This window comes from Lampetra fluviatilis, chromosome 2 (assembly GCF_964198595.1).
Source record: "Lampetra fluviatilis chromosome 2, kcLamFluv1.1, whole genome shotgun sequence".
Classification (NCBI taxonomy): domain Eukaryota; kingdom Metazoa; phylum Chordata; class Hyperoartia; order Petromyzontiformes; family Petromyzontidae; genus Lampetra; species Lampetra fluviatilis.
This window is the reverse complement of record NC_136276.1, coordinates 30,843,177-30,865,879: the sequence shown is the minus strand read 5'-3', so window position 1 is coordinate 30,865,879 and position 22,703 is coordinate 30,843,177. Positions and strand designations below refer to the sequence as shown.

At 46.0% G+C, this 22,703-nt stretch overlaps 3 non-coding genes across 3 annotated transcripts; 2 read left to right on the top strand and 1 right to left on the bottom strand.

The window, feature by feature from the left end:
- The first annotated feature begins 785 nt into the window (after positions 1-785).
- On the top strand, positions 786-867 carry TRNAS-AGA (transfer RNA serine (anticodon AGA)). Its single transcript has one exon. It is a non-coding gene; the product is annotated as a tRNA-Ser (tRNA).
- A 3,205-nt stretch (positions 868-4,072) lies between these two features.
- On the bottom strand, positions 4,073-4,154 carry TRNAS-AGA (transfer RNA serine (anticodon AGA)). The gene has a single exon. It is a non-coding gene; the product is annotated as a tRNA-Ser (tRNA).
- Positions 4,155-7,838: 3,684 nt separating this feature from the next.
- Positions 7,839-7,912, top strand: TRNAI-AAU (transfer RNA isoleucine (anticodon AAU)). Its single transcript has one exon. It is a non-coding gene; the product is annotated as a tRNA-Ile (tRNA).
- The last annotated feature ends 14,791 nt before the right edge of the window (positions 7,913-22,703 follow it).

Genomic DNA, 22,703 nt, shown 5'->3' with positions numbered 1-22,703 from the left:
CTCTATGTAAGTCTTTGTGAATCTCCACGCGAGTCTTTATCTGAAACCATGGGTCACGCCGTAACGTCACTTCGATAATTCGCCGGCAGTGCGTCCGATTGTTCACCACTTGGCTACTCCTGAAACCGTTCTCCGGGATTCAGCCACCAATTTAAAAAATATATATTTTTGCGTTGAATGTATTTCCGTTAACTAATATGTGGGTGCTCTTGCCAATAACGTCTTATCATCCAGCAACATTTGTTTAAAAAACAAACAAAACGACTGATGAGACCTAAGAAGGTCGATAATTTTCAGAAAAATAATACGCGCTTGCACATTGGTATTGAAAGCCACTCGGGCGAATATACTTTAGTATGTGCTCTTTGGTTCTTTCGGTAAAGTCACGTAGGTAGAAATGAATAAAATGAATGGTTCAGCAGTTCCACTGCTGGTTTTTTTTCCGCCTGAGGACGACTGCTTGTGTTGCGACCGAAACGTGGTGATATATTATTTTTTATTTAATTTTTTTTACCTACGTGACTTTACCGAAAGAACAAAAGAGTATGGATTCCTGCAGTCACGAAAGCTTCAAATTAAGATTGATGCTTTAGTTTATGTGTTATATGTGGAGATAGACAAGAGAGTTTTTGGTATAAATTTAATATTATTACTATCATACAATAATAATTATGTTGTGTTGGAAATAATGTTGATCAATTTTGATTAACAAAGAAACGGAATCCGTGGGTGGTCCACCGACTTTCAGGAACAGATCGTGAATGAGTAGAGGGAGCCCTCACTCGGTAGTCGTGGCCGAGCGGTTAAGGCGATGGACTAGAAATCCATTGGGGTCTCCCCGCGCAGGTTCGAATCCTGCCGACTACGCATTATTTTTAAAATCATTTTTAATATTGCAAAATACGTGTAACATGAATGTGTTTCATAAGCACGTTATATAATGTATGTGTGATTCATTTATTTATTTTAACGTTGTTAAAGTTAGATATTAATGTACAGCAGGAATTGATTTTAGCCGGGTGGCGGTGTTGGCCATGCACGTGGCTGGGCGTAATCCGACAGTGGAGGAAGCAGCGGGGGTAGGTGGATCACCACACAGATGTTGTGAAGCTCCCTTCCCGTGGGCGTCATACCCCTGGCTCGCCAGGAGAAGGCGGTACAGCAAGTGCACTGATCACCATCTGTTTCCATCTGTACGGGGATGGAGCGTTGCACCGTCGCGCAAGGCGTGGGGATTTCTCCCGTCGCTCCGGTTTCCTCCCCACGTGTTTAACAATAATAATAAACGCAACATCATCATTAATTGGCTGAAAACATCTTTAAACATAAAAAGCCAATGTATCAGCAGCAAAACGATTCCTATGACTCTCAGTGTGGCTCTCCTGGGTAACTAAGTAAAGATGATATCGATGTGTGTATTGGAAGAGAATCACGACTCATTGTACCAATGATTGTAGATAACTAGACCTCACGATTCGATAAAAATAACATCGACTTTGTAGTGATAGTAGCGACTCCTAGTGGCCGCACGGGTCACGTGAAGCCCATTATATAACATCGAAAAACATCCAATCTGACACAGACGGGTTCGATGCATGTATCGAGGGCTGTAATCGATTATTGTTCACGACGCACTCCCACTCCTATCGATTCCCATTAGTCATCCGTATTCAAGTAGAAATTGCATTCAAGAATAGATTTTGGGATTTGAAGCTTTCGTGACTGCAGGAATCCATACTGTTTGGTTCTTTCGGTAGAGTCACGTTAGAAAAAATTGAAATAAATTAAATCACGACGTTTCGGAGGCAACACAAGCTTCCGTCTTCAGGTGGAACCTTCCCAGCAAAATTAAATTAAATCACGAAACGTCGTGATTTAATTTATTTAATTTTATACCTACGTGACTTTACCGAAAGAACCAAGGAGTAATAATTGATTTGTTTTACATGGCGATGAACATCGCGGCCGCAGTAACCGTAGACGCAAACCTACGACAAGACAACCTTCAGTAAAACACAAATCGATTTTTGTACAGCCGACTTTATACATGAGTTGATTAACCGATTCGTATTACACCCGTTGACGCGCGTGTTCCGCGTAAGAAAGCAATTGAAACGAGTGTCCCTGCGGCGGCACGTGTCATGGTCATCAGCAGAGGAGATACAAAGGCGGCCGGGCGTTTGTGCTACCGGCCACCACACGACAATAGGTGATCGCTAACTGCACTTCGGCCCCACCAGCATGTGCACCGTGGTGGCTCGCGCACACAAAGCATGCAATAATGGTCTTCATTACATCGGGAGAGAGGGCTCAGATGGAGGGGAGAGAGGGGAGTTAGAAGGGGGGGGGGAGATGGGGAGCAAAGTACAAAGAGTGCTGTGATGTTTCCTGACTCATCAGCTCCCACGAGTCATAGGAATAAAGCGCATTGCGTGAGCCACGTGTCTCAATCTTCTGGGGTCTCTCTCCCAGGACCTGGTGTCTCTGTGTCTCTCATGGGTGTCCCTCTCCTCGGCCCTGGTGTCTCTGTGGGCCCTGCTCAATCTTCTGGTGTCTCTCTCCCAGGACCTGGTGTCTCTGTGGGCCCTGCTCAATCTTCTGGTGTCTCTATTGGGTGTCCATCTCACAAGAACTGGTGTCTCTGTGAGCCCTGTTCAATATTCTGGTGTCTCTCTTGGGTGTCCCTCTCACAGGAACTGGTGTCTCTAAAACCAGGCATCACCATCAATGGTCTCTCTGAGCTCGCGTTGTTGTTGTTTTCTTTAATCAGCAGCGACATAGTTTCAAACTCCTTTCTGTATGTATGTTGAACTTCTTTCGCACCGTACGTAGCCAACCGTGCTGATCAGCGGTGCAGGGGAAGGACTACAAATTAATACCACAACATTGTTTGAACCATGCGGTCAGTAAATAATTTCTTAATTTATTGAAGAACACAGCGGGACAAATAACGGAGGAGTTAAACTCCCGTATCAGTCCACAGACTCTCGAAATATTTTTGTTTTTTTCTTTCAATAGCAGAGAAAAAAAACCCCTCTAATTCTCATTGCTATCTCTTGACCACCATCATCAGCCAATGTCCAACATCAACCCGCAATCATCATCAGACCCTTTAACATCATCATCTTGGAGAGCCATGATCTATCGACTGCCGGATGAAGCACTCCCGTCTCGCCATGTCGGTCATGGGGGGTTGTTTGACCATACTTCACCACGCTGGTCACTTGCATGCATTATGTGAGTGACGGCGATTCACGTTATGCACGTTAATAACAATAACAGCAAAAATACAACTAATTAATGTGTATTTATTTTTTAACGTCTAGCGAATTGCTGAGTCGGGCTTCTTGACTTGATTAAATCGCTGCACCGGTGATTAGCTCCAATGAGCCGAGACCTCGCTAGGCTTCGGGCTCTCTGTCCTCTCTAACCCCGTCACTTTGTCGTTGCTTCCCCCCCCCCACTGACTTGCACAATCTCTAACTTGTGACCCGCTTGGTACCGGTGCCTGTGGCCAAAATCAGCCGCGATGCGCCCGTTTTTGCGAGTTCTTTCTTGCCGATCGTCGCACGCAGAACCGGGAAAACTCTGTTTAAGGCTTGGGGTGAGCGAAGAGTTCGGGTCTAGGGCCAAGTGCTCGGCATTGGCAAACCACCCGGGGTTTAATGGCAAGCTGGAGCTGTGCGGGGCTGAGACTCCGTCAGTCCTGCTTCAATAATACAAAAAAATAAAGCGAACACAACTATGAGCCGGTTTCGACATTGCAGTGTCTCATCAGCCAGGCTGGCTTGAAGCAATGCTGGCGAACTGCCAGATATCGATAGGCAATCGATCTCTCGGCTAACTAATGCGTTCCTAGTTCGATGCAAACGTTTGGAAAAGTTACCCCAGCATACTGCCTTCGTCAATAATTACGCTACCTAAGAAGAAGAAAAAACACATCGATATATCAGGCGACGTTTCGAGCAATGGCCCTTGAGCAGACTGCCACACACACGTACGCACACGTGCTTGAGGAATATGTATACGTCAATAAAAAACAAAGTGGACGTTGTAAAAGGTTAATAAAGCACGTAGTCGGCAGGATTCGAACCTGCGCGGGGAGACCCCAATGGATTTCTAGTCCATCGCCTTAACCGCTCGGCCACGACTACCCGTGTCTCCTCCCGTCAGGTTGGGTCACACAAACCACGAAGTCGACAGATGCGGCACGGGGAGACTCTCCGCCAGCAGTGGATTGGCAAGGGTGCTCTCAAGTGATGATGATCACTTAAAACTGTCGTGACTGCAGGAATTCATGTTCTTGGTTCTTTCGGTAAAGTCACGTAGATAGAAAATTAAAATAATAAAAGAAAATATTTTTTCTTTTTAAAATTATTTTACACTTATTTTATTTTTTAATTTAAATGTATTTTTATTTAAATTTTATTTGATAATTTTTATTTTCTATCTACGTGACTTTACCGAAAGAACCAAGAATATGATGATTATCACTGCCACCGTATCTATTTTTCCCTAAACAGCCAGTTTGGCAGATCACATCAACAATAATTGTCATGGTGATGCTCCCTACTTTTGGGAAATCCCTGATAAGATGGGGTTAGACTGGACTCGTGTGTCGCCAACCAACTCGCACTGACCAGCGCGGTGAAGTATGGTCAAGCAACTCCCTCCGACCGACAAAGCGGCGTGTGGGAGGGCTTCATCCAGCGGTGCATTTACCACGGCCGATTGTCATTATAATGACAATAGCGGCGTTTTTGGTATTATTTATCATGAGATTGTATCAGCACAGTAATAAATGGTTTTATAGCTCCGGGGAGGTGAGTAAACTGCCCTTTGTGGAGCAAATACATGGAACTTGTAATGATTGACATCAGCTGATGAGACAGCGGCAAGGGGTGGACTGAGAGACCCCGGGATGACCTAATAAAGACACACACCAGCAAACACACCCTATCATACATACACACATGCACGAAGACAAAGATCCCCCGTATAGCCGTAACAGACTGTTGGGGCAAGTGCTGTTAGCGAGCACCTATAAAGGCCATCACGGCACACGAGGGGGTGGGTGGCCAGCACCACGCCCGGCCACCTTTGTCTCCCGAGTGGCGATGTTTACACACCACACCGGATACTCATTTGAGGCTGAGTCGACATAAGGGAGGCTCAGGACATGCACGCACACCACCACCACCGAGGCAAATACAAAGATACCCCGTCTAGCCTTTAACAGACTGTTGGGGCAAGTGCTGCTAGAGATCACCTATGGAAGCGGATACGGCGCAAGGGGACAGTTACGGCCCACAGAGACACCAGGTCTTGGGAGAGGAACACCCAAGAGAGACGCCAGAAGATTGAGCAGGGCCCACAGAGACACGTGGCTCACGCAATGCGCTTTATTCCTATGACTCGTGGGAACTGATGAATCAGGAAACATCACAGCACTATTTGTCTCCCCATCGCCGGCTGAGTTGACCTAAGGGAGGGTCAGGACCGGTTCAGATGTTCGTCGCCGCTGTTGCCCCGTGGGCGCGAATCGAATTCAGGCGGTCGAGGGGTTAGTGGCTTCGCAGTGCGCTCGCTCGACCACTGCGCCACCGCTCCCCGGCGGCTACCACGCGATCACACACCGCAGCGCACACGCTGATCTGGAGCGCGTAACCAACCACGTGCCCGCCACTCGGAGAGCCACAGCGCGCTGTCGACGAGCCAAACACGGAAAGGCATCGCGAGGATCGTGAGAGGTGACTCTGCCTTCATCCAGCAGCGGTTTGAGCATGGCCGATGAATTATGGTTTGGTCGTGCGTGCGTGTGCTACGCGTGCTTAACTTTAATCCGAAATAATTGGAACCGATAGGCGACGTTTCAGGCAATGACCCTTCTTTTTATAGTACATGTAAATAGAGAGGGCAGATGGACGGAGTGGATGATAAGGGGATGGAGACTGCGCTAAAGACAGTGGGGCCTGATGATGAGAATTACATTTTAAAAAACAGATTTATGATGCCACGTATTTTTTTTTAATTGGCACGTGAATAGTTATTGAGTATCAAACAAACCCTTTAATTATCAAAATGTTGTACCGTACCACTAAATAAGGACGTCACTGTGGCGAGGTGTTAACTAACTTGCCAGGTATATAGGAGGTCGTGGTTTTGATCCCCATCCCTGACGCCTGCTGTATTTAAAGTTTGCGTATCTCTCTCCCCATGGCCTGCGTGGATTTTTCTCCGGGTCCTCCGGTTTCCCCCCCTCCACAATTAGAATAAACACGACGCGTTTACAGTTATTCGGCTGCTATGAATTTCCTCGTGATAAGCCACTTCGTTGAGCTATCATTTCAGTGGGCCGTACCTGTTAAAATAAAGACAAGTTTTAGTTTAGTTTAAATGAACTAACTTTCGTTAGTTCGTTTCTCAATCCGCCTGTACTGGTGAGGGTCGCGGCAGCAGCATGTTGAGTAGTGGCGGTCCAGACCTCCCTGGCGACAGACTACACTATACACGGCATTACTCTCCACTACACTACTATATACTACACTACTATACACTACACTGCTATACACTACACTATACACGACACTACTATACACTACTATACACGACACTACTATACAATATTATACACGACTACACTACTATACACTACACTAGTATACACTATACTGCTATACACTACACTATACACGACACGACTATACACTACACTACTATACACTACGCACTACACTACTATACACTACACTATACACTACACTACTATACACTATTATACACGACTATACACTACACTACTATACAATACGCACTACACTACTATACACTACACTCTACACTACACTATACACTACACTACTATACACTACACTCTACACTACACTACGCACTACACTACTATACACTACGCACTACACTACTATACACTACACTCTACACTACACTATACACTACTATACACAGACTTTAGCTCTTCCTGGGGAACATGCAGGCGTTACCAACCCAGCCGATTGACATCGTCCCACTGCCAGCAGCGTGTCCTGGGGCCGGCCTCGGGGTCCTTGCCCAGTGGGACTTTCTGCCGGGTAGAGTTCCATGGGGAGTCTTAGCTTCCAGTTTTGTTGGTTTTTTTGCGTGTGCAACACTGCCAACGTAATGAGAGCATCGCCAATTTTTTTTTTGTAATTTAATCCTAAATAAGCCGTTCCGAAAATGATTCTGACCTCGTCCATCTCATCTTATTTAGTCTTCATAAGTTTTAAGCAAACTGTTCCGCGAAATAATAGGAACGTATAGGGTTACAATAATATTGTTAGGGATGGTCGCACCTTGCACTCTTAGTGGTAGTGCCTTACGCCGATAGTCCATACTGCAAGCCAGCCCTCGCTGCGTTCCCGACAATATCGTGTGAAATTTCATGTATGGCATGGACTACCTCTAACATTTATGTTTACTGCAAATGTAATTGATTACCGTGCTTTTGTGTTGATTTAGTGTTAGCATCGTAAGCATTCACCGTATGTGTAATAATCACGTATTTTATGCGACATGTGCTGTGTTCGACTGCAGTATCGATGCTGAATGTGAATATATATGTGTATGTGGGTATATACTGCATATATGTGTGTATGTGCCGACATTGGTGACGGTCATTGCTCGGCTCAGCCTTAAATGAGCAACCTTCTGCGGTGTGTGAACATCAGGACTGGGGAGACAAAGGCGGCCGGGCGCGATGTTGGTCACCTTTCCGCTCACGTACCTTGCCGGGCCTCATAGGTGCTCGCAAACAGCACGTGTCCTACGTCTGCTAGTATAGGGGAACTTCGATTGCGTCTGGCCGGTTAGCTCAGCTGGTTAGAGCGTGGTGCTAATAACGCCAAGGTCGCGGGTTCGATCCCCGTACGGGCCACGTGTGAACGTTTTTTAAATAATCAGCACTGGAGAAACAAAAGCGGCTCTGAAAGCCCAGGACCGCCTAAATAGGGTGCTCCCTAACAGAACTTGTTTCAACAGTCTGTTAAAGGCGATACAGGTGATCGTTGTCTCTAAACTTGATTTGGAGCTTTCGTGACTGCAGGAATTACTCTTTGGTTCTTTTGGTAAAGTCACGTAGAAATAATTATTGTAAATTAATTACTAGCATCCGACGTTTCGATTGTAACACATAGTCTCCATGTTGTGTGTGTCTCTGTGTTATCTCTCTCTGTTTATGTGTCTGTCTATGTGTCTCCGTGTCTGTGTTCTGTCTCTCTCTCATCTTTGGCCTTTGTTGTATTCGCCCGAACAGGTCGAGCGATCAGTTCGCAATCTCCGAGTCGACAGCTTTGAGCTCGTGGTGTAAATTCCACATTCCTCTGACGGGGGCGATCCTATCCATAGGACAACCCCAGTTGACTTCCCGACAAAGTGGTTCCTATCCGCGCACTTTGTTATTGTATCGACCCCGGAGGGATGATCGGTTGAATCAACGCCCAACCAGGATGATTTCAACTCACTGCCTTCCACGCTTCAGCGGAGCCACCTGGCTCCCTGCTTGTTCCATGAATCGTGAACAACGAATGTAAAAAACACACACACACTCAACGCAATCGTCAATAGCGCTGTGTGTGTGTGGCCTTAAAATACATAATATAACATTTCAGTTTCAGTCTTTCAGTTTCATTTATTTGGTATAGCCCTGTGAGCCATTCGGCTTTTGAATCGGGTGCAACCGCAACAAACAAAAAACTAAAACATGAACAAGAAAACATCTTAAAGTGAATATGCGCAAACAGAAAAATCCAGGAAAAAACTGCAAAGTCTTCCAGAAAAAAAGCACCGTACACCAACGCTGTGCATAAATCCCAGTGGGATGCAAGTCAAACAACAACAACCACAAGACAACTTAGATTAAAGCCATCATTGAAACTCCGTACTACAACAAACAAACATGGCCATACCAAAAAACTTTTTCGAAATCACCAAAATAAAGCCATAAGCAACGTAACAGGCGACGTTTCCATGCATCGTGAACAACGAATATTAAAAAAAACACATTCAACGCAATCAGTGTGTGTGTGGCCTTCAAATAGCTAATATAACAGGCGACGTTTCAGTCAAAGCCCCTTCTATATGTGTGTAGAACCATAAGTAGCCAACCGTGCTATTCGCGCACAAAAGCAGTTCTAAAGAAGTGAGTTTTCAATCTCGATGATTTAGTAGTGCATAGCTCCAGTGGCTTCCCAATTCTCCCACAGCACATACAACTGATTTACAAGATAAATATATAATATGTGACGTTTCGGGGCATTGGCCCTTCTCTATCGCACATACAATAGATGTTTTTGTTGTTACGGCCACAGTGTTATTGACGAACAGTGTTGAGTGGTTTGTGTTTGTTTCCCCTTTGTGTTTGTGCGTTACTGTCAACGTAGCATCAGCAGCACCACCACCATCAAATGAAGTACATGCAAAGTGTGTTTCAGTTTTGTGATATTACTGGTAGGAACCTCCTGGTTACACCCGCCCACAGGGGATTATTGTGTCCGTCGTGCAGGGAGGGGCTGGGTGGGGAGGGGCTTGGTGGGGAGGGTTGGGAGGGGCTGGGTGGGGCTGGGTGGGGGGTGGGAGGGGTGGGGCTGGGTGAGGAGGGGCTGGTCACCCCGTAGTGCCCTTATAAAACTCAATGTTTAACCTACTCACGCCGGCTTGTGCCCGCCCTCACAGTCGGCCATATTTGCGGAATACACCACGCCGCCGTTGACCCTGGCCATTGACCGAGCAACCCAACGTTCCTACCAGCTCCCTCCGCAGGAATGTGTTACGTGCAGTAAATGACCGCTGTCTACTGGTTTCTTCCACAGTTTTGGAGTACGAAACATCATCATCATCGTCGTCAATGAATAACAATCATCAAAATTTCAAAAAGAGTCGCACTAAATTCTGAGCAACCATTAATAGTAACTAATCCCAATATTCACGAGTTGGAACATTTAACAAAATTTGTCACGAAAAATTATGAAAATGTAATTCCAAATTTATAATCGTATTATTGTTACAGATTCACTATCAAGATATTGAACCTATAGTCTCCACTTATTAACATAATCATCACCATCGTCAACATTGCTTAAATTCGCATAACTGTTTCATTGACATTAACATAGCTGGGTAATTGTGGTTAAAATGTAGTCCTTACGGTATTTTTTTACCACCACAATTACTGTCTTATTCACGTTATAAGTTTACAATCATAATCACTTTAATTTACAGTAGACGCAAAAAAGCATAACTGACGTCTTCGAAATGTAGGCATCGTCATCACGTGAGGCTGGTTACCATTCTTTCATAGCTAGGCAAATCAGCTGATGACTATTTACATCTAATGATTATCACTATTATTGTATTAGTAGTGAACACAATAGTCTTTATCATCGTTACCACCATCATCATCCTCATCACCACTGCTACAATTATCAGTAGGCCAAAGTCAAATAATAGTTTTTGTAACCATCACTACATGATCACCAATACAATTATCAGTAAACGAGAATAATCAACATTTTTACCATCATTACCACCATCATTAGGATCATCATCACTATCACTATAATAATCATTAGACTAAAACAACACTCAATATAACCATCACCACCATCATCAACAGCACCATCGCTGTTAGCCCACAACCATGGCAAGTACCGGTAGCTCATTACCATCACCAGTTCCTCTCCATGTCACACGTCTCCCTCTGCACCCAGACCCAAACCACAACCACCACCACCAGCACCACCAGCACCACCAGCAGCAGCATCAGCAGCTTAAGCTGTCACTGGAGGCTTCTGCCTTCTCAGACGTCCACGGATCAAGATTCCCCTTCCATCTCACCGCGTCCCTGCAAGCCCTGCAAGCCGCGAGCCTCCTTCCTCCGTGGACCTGTGCTCTTCCGTACAACCATCTCACCACCACCACCACCACCCGCCTGCACGGGCAGCAGCAGCATCATCATCAGCAGCAGCATCAGCAGCCTGAGCAACAGCACAAGCAGCAGCACAACTTGCAGATGTTCTTGTTGAGCGGGATTACTGCCACGACCACAGCGGCCGCCACCTCAACCGCTCTGCCAATGTTGATGTTCCCACATGAGCACGTGGCCTCATCTCCAGAGGACAGCTCCAGCAACAGCAGTAACAACAGCAGCAGCAGCAGAGAGAATGGGCTGTCGCTGCAGACGAATAGACTGACACTGCAGGCGCCAGCTGCCCTGTCTGCGAGTCCCGTTGCGGTTTTGTCGCACGCGCTCAGCTGCACCCTGCTGCCTCGCACGACCTGCAAGGCATGCTTGACGCAGCAGTCAAACCCTCGCCACCACCAGCACCATCACCACGATCAGCGGCGACGTCAACAGCCGCAACCTCGCTTCGACTTTGCCAATCTGGCAGCGGCTGCGACGCGGGCGGACCCAGCTCCTTCACCACCTCTCACTCTTCCACCTCCTCCTCCTCCACATCATCATCATCATCCACCTGTGGACGTGCAGAAGCTGCAGCCCAGCATGGCGACACCGCCACTGGGCCCGCCGCTGAGGCCGGGCGGCTGCGGCGGCGGCGAGCGGCGGTGGCTCGGCGGGGCGGCCGCGGGGCCCCTCCCCTCGGCGCCTCCTGCCGCGGGGGCCGCTGGTGGTGGCCGCGCGGCCCCGGTGCCGGGGGGCCCTGCGAGCGCGTTCGGGCTGCTCAGTGCCTCCGTGTGCTGTTCCGCGTCGGCGATGTCGGCGTCGTCGTTGATGATGGCCCGGTCGGGGTCGGGGTCGGGGTCAACGGCCCACGCGGCGCGCGCCAAGAAGGAGTTCGTGTGCAAGTTCTGCGGCCGGAGGTTCACCAAGTCCTACAACCTGCTCATCCACGAGCGCACGCACACGGACGAGCGTCCCTACGTTTGCGAGGTGTGCCACAAGGCGTTCCGCCGCCAGGACCACCTGAGGGACCACAGGTGAGGGACGCAGCGAGCGAGCCAGCGGGCCCGCCCGCCCGCCCGCCAAATCACTTCTCTTCTTATCGCGTGCTTATTTCTCTGTTCGTTTATTGAGCGCGATTGATCGAGGAGTATCAAGACGATGGAAACATAAGAACAGGCTTTAGCCCATCCTGGCAAGAGAACAGGAGATTCATCTTCTTGGTTCTTTCGGTAAAGTCACGTAGACTTTACCGAAAGAACCAAGAAGATGAATCCCTGCAGTCACGAAAGCTTTAAATCGAAATAAAACAGGAGATGTTAAGATGTTAAAACACCAAACAGATACCGATCGCATGGCATAAAGTCTGCATCAGCCACACAATTATACATAAGAACAGGCTTTAGCCTGTTTAATGTATGTCATTAACAAAACACGGTATAATTGTGTGGCTGATGCAGTCTTGATGCCATGCGATCGGTATCTGTTTGGTGTTTTAACATCTTAACATCTCCTGTTCTATCGCCAGGATGGGCTAAAGCCTTTTCTTATGTTTTCATCGTCTTGATACTGGCAAAAAAAAGTCCCCATAGCTATCAATGGTTTAGACGGCTTGGGCGTGCAGGAGATGGTGGTTCCGGAAATTGTAAGATAATTTTTGTTTTAAATAGTACTCTGCATTAAGAATATTAATGGCACAGACGCGTACAAACATAATTTTTCTCTATGGCATAATACGATTGTGTCAAACTAATTTGATATCTATTTTGTAGAAGAATATCGGTCGTGTTTGGTTAGTTGACGTTCCCCCTCCCCTGGCACCTCCGATTAGCACGGTTGGACTACGTACGGTGCGATAGAAGTTCAACAAACGTACACATACACAATGTGGATCAGCAACAACAAGAAACGAATGAGGTAATAATGGGTGCGGCATTCCCCGGGTAAATAATTATTATAATAATTAATACATTTCCAAAATCAAAAACCTCACAAAGCGCTGAACAATGCAACGGGTCGTCTTTAATTGGTGACTATAACAAAGAGAACACGTAAAGAGATCGCGATCAGCTCATTGAAACACTCCTCACAGCCGCCAAGTTAAACATTTTCCTAACAGCCATGTGTGGAACAAATGTGCTCCTATTAAAAATAAAACTACGAACTCAAGTATTTTCTATATTACCATGTAAGGCTCACTGAGCTACAGAGTTCTTTATCAGAAGCGACCTGGTCACAAAACGAGAGCTCGACGAAGTTGGCTTATCACGTGGCAATTCATAGCAGCCAAATACTCTTACACGCACGCTGATTCTTAATGTGCGGGGGAAAACCCGGAGTACCCGGAGAAAAATCCCACGTGACCACGGGGAGAGAGACACCGCAAACTCCAAATAAAAACAATACACAGGAGGTGTCAGGGTTGGGATTGGGATTGAACCCATGACCTCCCCTTTACCAGGCGTGGGAGTTTTCATCTCGCCACCGTGGCACCCTCAGCGACACGTGCTGTGTTTTGAAATTGCTGTCCAACAACAACACTCCCGGTGGTGTTGCTGAAGCAGTTTATATATTTTGACACGTGACACTTTTTGCTTTATTCATTGGCTGTGTCGGGTGGAGGAGGGGTTCATGACACAACCTTTTTTTTACACGACGACCTATTTATTTAACTACTAAAACTATTTTATTTGTATTTTGCCAGGTAAGGCCCACTGAGCTATACGGCTCTATTTTTTCGGAAGCGACCTGGCCACAAATGATAGCTCAGTAAAGTGGCTAATTATTATTTGGTTCTTTCGGTTAAGTCACGTCTAAAGATAAAATAAAAAAATAAATTAAATAATAGAATACGACGTTTCGATTGCAACACAAGCAATCATCATCAGGTATAATGAAATAGCGACATAAAATCTAACCAGAAAACTATAGACAGACATATTAGCAGACAGATATCATCAAGATACATAGCGAGAGCAACACAGGTAACAGAGAGGGGTGATCGTCTCTGTGGGGTGGCCTTAAATAGACAGAGGGGGGGCGGAGGCAGAGAGAGGGAGGGGGGTTAGAGAAAAAATTAGCATATCAATGAGTGGTCAACAGACGTGGTGCTGCAAGTACGATGACACGGCAAGCAAGCCTGAAAATCAGGAGAAAGACACACTAAAATTAAATAACCTAGTAAAATATCGAAATGTAATGTAATACAACACAGAGGGTCGGTCAACACACAATTAACGCATAGCCTGGTTGATTACGTATTTCAAAGATTGCTAAGTTAGAATTTAAGTGTGAACATTCTAAAGAGGACACAGGCAGAGAAAACAAGTCGCCAGAGAGAGAGAAAAAAGATAAGCTTAAGACTTCCCCGTAGAAGTGGTTCAATCTTAATTTATTTTATCTTTAGACGTGACTTAACCGAAAGAACCAAATAATAATTCCTGCAGTCACGAAAGTTCTAAAATTAAAAGTGGCTCATCACGTGGATATTTGTAGCAGCCAAATACTCTAAACGCAAGTTTCTAACCCCCCCCCCTCCCCAAAAAACCGACGATGCATCAGACTCATTGCGCGTGTCTTGAGTTCTCAGCTGGGAAAACAAAATTAACTTGAGCCTTGAGAACGCGTCTCTTGTTGTTGTCGTTGTCGTCGTTGTTGTTGTTGTTGTCGTTGTTGTGCTGACGGCTCCCACTACCCGGCAGGTACATCCACTCCAAGGAGAAGCCCTTCAAGTGCCAGGAGTGCGGCAAGGGCTTCTGCCAGTCGCGCACGCTCGCCGTGCACCGAACTCTCCACCTGCAGGTTCGCTCCGCACACCACTCGGATTGATCGATCCGTTCGGCAGACTTCAATTCATAATTGTTTTATATTTTTGTATATATGTGTGTGTGTATTTGGGATACGTCCTATGATAGTAATAGGTTTTTACCCTTTCAACTGGTACAAAAACTGACACCTTTATACAAGGCATCATGTTTACAATAACCACAACACAAGCAGTCAAAATGCAAACAAAAAAGAAACAACTCTGATGATGATAATGATATGCACTGTCCTTGAAGTTGATTGGTCCACACCAGAGACAGCTTTTCTTAGAGCCTAGTCTCCACTGGTGTTGGACCAGATGACGCCAAAAGGCGTACAACTCAAAGACAGCGCACTATCAGAGTATTGAGAGCTCGGGGTAAGCATTTACACTATGAGACCTCCTATACCAGTGGCAAAATATAGTAATAGGTTTTTACCCTTTAAACTGATACAAAAACTGACACCTTTATAATCTTTGTTGTATTTTTTTATTTGTCGGTTTGTTGTCGATTGGGCGCCACCATAACGAGATGCTAACAACCTCGCCTGGTATACAGGAGGTTCGTGGGTTCGATCCCGACCCTGACGCCTACGGTATATTTAGAGTTTGCATGTTCTCCCCGTGGTCGCGTGGATTTTTCTCCGGGTCCTCCGATATTTCCCTTCACATTTAGAATCAACATCACCCGTTTGTAGTGTTTTGCTGCCTTACATTTCCACGCGATAAGCCACTTTGTTGAGCTATCATTTGAGGCCAGGACTGCTTGTGAAAAACAGCTGCATAGCTCAGTGGGCCCTACTTGGTGAAATAAAAATAGTTTAATTAATAGTTTTACCGTGATGTTGACCTTGCCATGTAGAGCTTGACCACGGATATGGTTGATTATTTTACTTTTTTTATTTGTTGTCGTGACCATGTTTCTGTTACCACGTCCCCGTCGAAAATAAGCATGTATTGCCCAATGGTTTTTACCCTTGTCAGAACAAACCTGAACCTAAGCTCATGCACAGCACACATGCCGATGATGATGAGTATGATGACGGTAACGACGGCGATGATGATGACGATCTTGATGGTGATGCTAAAGAAGCTTCATTATGATGCTTATGATGATAGTCGTGATAATGATGCTGATGGCCATGCCAAAGATCCTAATGATATTGCTCATCGCGATGTCAATGATGATGATGTTAATGATTCTGATGATGTTGGTGATGATGGTGAACATAATACTCTTTGGTTCTTTCGGTAAAGTCACGTAGGTAGAAATATAAAAGAGTATGGATTCCTGCAGTCACGAAAGCTTCAAATCAAGATTGGTGAACATAATAGTCATGACTGTACCTATAATAACGCTGATGAAGATTCTCAGGATGATAATGAACGATACTTACGATGCGTAAGATGCTAATTGACGACGCTAGAGAAGGCAGTGATAATGCTGATCTTGATAGAAAAATATTCTGACGAAGATGCTCACGAGGCTAATGTTGAAAATGCTGATGATATTGATGATGATGGTGGGTCTCCGAACCTGACCCAAATCCCTTGCCCCTTCTCTCCCTGTCTGCGATGCCGCAGCCCTGACAACCCGGTGCCAGGCTAGGTGGCGCGGTGGCACGCGGGGGGGATGAGGGCTGACGGGGCTGCGAGGCTCGACGAGTCTGGGCATCGTGGAGCCACGTGGCTCCGAGCTGAGCAGAGCCACAAACTCCTCGCCGGGGTTTTCACTCTTAGTTGAGGCGTGCGGTTGGACTCCTTGATGACTGCAGTGCAGCGACATTGATGATGATGATGAAGAAAAAATAGTGCTATGCACCACCAGACCAGTCCCTCTGGGAAGAAGAACCAGTGCTATGCACCACCAGACCAGTCCCTCTGGGAAGAAGAACCAGTGCTATGCACCACCAGACCAGTCCCTCTGGGAAGAAGAACCAGTGCTATGCACCACCAGACCAGTCCCTCTGGGAAGAAGAACCAGTGCTATGCACCACCAGACCAGTCTCTCTGGGAAGAAGAACCAGTGCTATGCACCACCAGACCAGTCCCTCTGGAAAGAATAACCAGTGCTATGCACCACCAGACCAGTTCTCACGGGAAAGCTACGTGAGCTGCGTGAGCTCTTGCCACCTTGAAGCTAAAACAGAACAATTCCAACACGTGCCTTGGAAAGAAGAAGAGAGTATCTCACAAGGCCGGAGGAGGGGAGAACTACTTGTAAATGCATCGTCTTGAGTGCTGTGGTGGTGATGTTGTTGTTATTGTTGATATTACGATGTGACTGACAAAAGCCCGAGACTTTTAGTGTCCGGAGAAGACCTACAGATGTCCCAGGAGAGCTGCTAAAACAAGTGGACGAACCTGGAATTGAACGGGACAGGTGGCAAGCATCGGTGCACGTACCCATCTGGTGGAGACAGTGCTGATGATGAACCACTCCCAGCACATTCCAGTTTCCTAGAGGGTCTCCGTGTGAGTCCGTGGATGTCCGTGAGACCTATGGGTATCTATTTGAGTATATGGACCTCTGTGTGAGCCTGTAGGTCTCCGGTGCTGATGCTAAAGCCACTCACGGCACATTCCAGTTTCTAAGTGGGTCTCCATGTGAATCTCTGGGTATCTATGCGAGTATAGGTTTCCATGTTAGTCTATGGGTTCTAGATTTGAAGCTTTCGTGACTGCAAGGATTCATATTCTTAGGTTTTTTCGGTAAAGTCACGTAGGTAAAACATTAAAATTAATTAAAAAAAAAATCACGACGTTTCGGAGGCAACACAAGCTTCCGTCTTCAGGTAATTAATTTTAATGTTTTACCTACGTGACTTTACCGAAAAAACCTAAGAATATAGTCTATGGGTATCTATGTGAATCGTAACGATCTCCTGTGTAAGCCTAGAGGTCTGCACTGCTGCTGCTGATGATGATGAAGCCACCGCCAGAGTATTTTAACGTCTCAATTAATCCACCTGCACGCGTTGTCATTGAGAGACTGGAAAACCCGGACTGGAGTTTTGTAGCCTCCTCAACCTGGAGCCACGACCTGGCACTGGTGTTTCAGTGCGTGTGTGTGAGTGGGGGGCAGTGTGCATTTGACTGTGTGTGTGCGAAGAGTGTGTGTGGGTGTGCTGAGCTATGGTGTAGTGGTTAGCGCTGCGCTACGAACCCAGCGACCCGAGTTCAATTCCTGCTCCTGGCCAACACCAGTGACGATCATTTGAACCTGTCCCGAGCTTCCTCGAGGTTTACTCAGCCTCAAATGAGTACCTGGTGCCGTGTGTGTAAACATCATCATTTGGAAGACAAAGGTGGCCGGGTGCAGTGTTGGTCACCCACCCTTCCCTCGTGTGCCATAGGTGCTCACCAACAGCACTTGCCCCAACAGTCTGTTAAGGCTACATGGAGGGGGGAGGGGGGAATATTTGTCTTGAGTAAATGTGCATGATAATTACAGTCGATTGTGAAAATGTCCAAAGGGGATTATTGAAAAGAATAGTTGACCAAGGAAGAGAGAGCATGGTGCTCCCACAAAATTTGACGTATGCTTATTATTTTATAGAAGTGGGGGTGGGAGGGGTTTACTAAATGTCACAGCAATCGATTTCCATTCGTTTTTACAGGTAAAAAAAACCAAAAAAATCTCACTCCCGAGTAAACAGTGGAGAAATCCTCAACTCGCCCAGACAATAAAATGTGGAGGAGAAAACAAAGTGGTGAACAAAAAATCCACCTAGATCATCGGCAACAAAATTCACCGAGATTTTTTGACAAAAAATCCGCCGAGATCATCGACAAATTTTTCACCAAAATCTATTGACGAAAAAATTCACCGAGATCTATCGATAAAAAAATCCACCAAGATCTATCGACAAAAAATTAACCGAGATCTATCGATAAAAAAATTAACCGAGATCATCGACAAAAAATCCACCGAGATAATCGACAAAAAAATCACCAAAATTTATCGATAAAAAAATCCACCAAGATCTATTGACAAAAAAATCCGAGATCTATCGACAAAAAAATTCACCGACATCTATTGCCAAAAAAAATTCACCGACATCTATTGCCAAAAAAAATCCACCAAATCACCAGCGCAGTGAAGGATTCGTGCGTGGGCAAAGCGATCTTCTGGCGACGGTGAAGCGTCTTTTACGATCCTGTGAGCTCCGAGTGGGTCGAGAGGAGTGAGACAACGAGTTATTCCAGGTGCTTGTGATTAGGGACGTGGGACATCGATGATGCTGCTCATGATAATGATGATGGTGGTGGTGGGCCAAGTGCAGTGGACTTCAACAGGGGACTTACGCACAGACACAGCACGATTTCGTTAAGCCCGCCCACTGCTTTTCTATGTCAGTACACGGGACTTTGTCCATTAGCGGCCCTCCTGTACAATACGTACGATGAACACCCTGGTAAGACTTGCAATGACTCCTATTCATTTCTCAACAATGTTGTGTTATATTCTTGGTTCTTTCGGTAAAGTCACGTAGAAGGGAAACAATAAAAGAATAAAAATATAAAACAATAAAATTCTCACGACGTTTCGACTGCAACACAAGCAATCATCATCAGGTGTGAAATCCACAGCAATAATTCTTTTTTCAATTTTTTTTCTGTGGATTTCACACCTGATGATGATTGCTTGTGTTGCAGTCGAAACGTCGTGAGCATTTTATTGTTTTATATTTATATTATTTCATTATTTCCCTTTTACATGACTTTACCGAAAGAACCAAGAATATGAATCCCTGCAGTCACGAAAGCTTTAAATCAAAATGTTGTGTTATTTACCCGACACCAACACTACTGCGCATATCAATGTGTGCCAATGTCGTGAACTCCATCCCCGCTGTTGTCTGCACGTTGGGACCATGGCGGGGTTTCGTCTTCGCCGTATAAACAAAACAAAAAAGGATTCATCAGCATCTCTCGCTGCCGTTGAGTGAACAGTGACCCTGCGACAGGACAGAGGCGACGTTCCTTAATCGTCGCCCCACTTGGGCCGTCCTTCAAGTGGGCGGACGGATGACAACACCGAAGGCCTCTGTTGATGCCGACTGTGCCACATCTGGGCTGCGTTTCATTGGTTGCGGCGGCACACGGAGCACCGAAGAAACGATGCGGCGGTTAGTGACGTCGAGCTATCAACCCGGCGGCCCGAGTTTGACGATTCCCGCTCAAGGCCAACACCGGTGACGATTTAACTTAACCCGTCTCGGGCACTTTCCTCGGTCGACTCAGCCTCCAATGAGCACCCGGGTTGGTGTGTAAACATTCAGCACTGGGGGAGACAAAGGCGACCAGGCGTGATTGTTCGCAGCCCATCGCCTGCGTGCGCCGTGCCGGCCTTCATCGGTGTTCAGTTCTCAGTTTCATTTATTAGGTGTAGCCCTGTGAGCCATTCGACTCTTGAATCGGGTGCAACCGCAGCAAACAAAAAAGCAAAAACATGAACAAGAAAAATCTTAAAGTGACTATGTGACTATGTGCAGTGGGATGCAAGTCAAACAACAACAACCACAAGACAACTTAGATTAAGGCCATCAGTCTAACTCCGTACTACAACAAACAAACATGGCCAACAGCATTTGCCCCCAACAGTCCGTTAAGGCTTTGGGCGGGGAATCTTTGACGCAAGTCCACCAAAATTACTTTTAAGTGGAGCCTGCGATGTTCTCATGGCTGTGCGGCCGATCGGACGATGTTGCTGTGGGTCTCGTGCGTTGTCACGTGGAGTTGGAGCTTGTTCGGCCATCTGACAAAAAAAAAATTTCATCGACATTGAGGGGGGTGGTCAAACTCTGTAAGGTGGTGGTGGTGGTAGGGGCGTTATTCTGAACGAACGAGAGAAGAATTAAAAAAAAACGTGTCCCGGAAAATACGACGTCGTGGGAGAGCGAGAAACAAGAGTGGGACATGTAAATAAGTCACGAAGGGAAGAGCAGTGGATGCTGGGAAATCGCCGCGCCTTGAAATCCGTGGAGTACGTTAACTATTGGAGCACGCGGCCGTGGTGGCAGCAACGTTGTTGACTGTGGCAATAAAGTTCTGTACATGTGCCGGATTATACAACGCGCCCCCTAAATGTTTTTTTTATATTACATAGGCGGGAGGGTGCGGGGGAGATGGGGGCGGGGTATAAGTGCGTCTTTAAATCCGTAAAAAAACTATAATTTGTTCTCGCGGTTGTCTGTAACGTGAAAGTGTACACGTGCGTTCTCTGACGAAACGACGACCCCCTTGAGATGAGACCCCTGCATTAATAAATAAACGCAAGAAACTTGAAACGCGTGTTGGTCACTGGAGGTTGTTTTGACCATACTTCCCCGCGCCGGACAGCGTAGCGTGGATTGGTAAAGCGAAACCCCCGATGCGAACATCACTCCCTGTGATCGCAACAGTTTACTTGTTTGATTTATTTCGTTGGGTTTTTCACACAGCTCCAATGAACTCGGCAACGAGCAAAAAATGCACCGCCTTGTGTCAGAGAAAAGGCCCCAGCAGATCATGTCGCAGAACTAGTAGAGGGTCCAGCGGTGGCGAGATGTAATTTCCCTCGCCTGGTATACAGGAGATCGTGGGTTCGATCCCGATCCCGACCCTGACGCCTGCTCTCTAAATTTCGATTTAAAGATTTCGTGACTGCAGGGATTCATCTTCTTGGTTCTTTCGGTAAAGTCACATAGAAAGGAAATAATAAAATAATAAAAATAAAACATAATAAAATAATTCTTATCGACAGACCTGTTCTTCACCTGAGGACGGCTGCTTGCGTTGTGGCCGAAACGTCGTGAGAATTATTTTATTTTGTTTTATCTTTATTATTTTATTATTTTCATTCTACGTGACTTTACCGAAAGAACCAAGAAGCCTGCTCTCTATTTGTGTCTTTGTTTATCGGGGGAACTGACCAATGGGAGCATGAGACGCGAGCGCGAACGGTTTGAGACGCGCTTTCCCCGGCTAGTCCACACAGCTCGAGGCCATTCAGCCCATTCCAGCTCATGCCGTGCCCGTTCAGCTTCCTCTCTGCGGTCACACAGAAGCTGGCGTCACTGAGCTGGCGGTGGCTGGGCATTGCGGTCTGCGGGACGCAGCCAACGCAGCAGTAGCAGCAGCATCCTCGCCTGTCGGGGGAGCTCACTGATAACGCTATGTAACACAACTTTTATTCCTGGGTAGTAAGTGTTATTTCCTCATTGCTGATGCCTCAAAAGTACAGAAAATGGCTTTAATTCCCCACAAACTTTGCTTTTGTGACCAGGACAGTGATATTTAGAAATTTACATATTTTAAATGAGAAAAAGGGGGGAATTTGTGTATTTTCGTTCATATAAAGTCAGAAAAAACCCAACATATGAATCAAATTTAACATGTATTTATACTAAAGTAATACAAAAATTACTACAAAAGATTTAGAAGTGAGTAGTTTTTTTTTGGTTGTTCCTCCCCACAAAGAACTCGGTCCACTGTGGCCAGTCCCGCCTTGTGGTAGTGCACCTTGGTGTCTTAATCTTTTGTAGTAATTTTTGTATTACTTTAGTATAAATACATGTAATTTATTTTTATTAATTTGTTGTTTTTTACTGACGTTATGGTGAACGAAAAGAAACAAATTCGCCCGTTTTCTCATAGAAAATTGGTCAATTTCAAAATATCACTTTAGGGGCTGCAACCCAGGGGCCTCTGCCAGCTAGAGGGCCTCCAGAGATGAAGTGAAAAGTTATTTCACTCGTGAATGCTGAATTTTATTTGTTGTTAGCCTTGCAAGAATACATTTCATTTTTCTTTAGCTTTGTTTTCCTTTTGAAAATATTACTGGGGCCACTCACAAGACCTGTAGCCCAGGAGCCTACACAATCTTAATCCGGCCCTGAGTGTGACCATCAGAAGATCAACAGGCCAAATGCGCACATTTCCTTCATACATGAGACATTGAAGACACAAGCACCTGTCGTA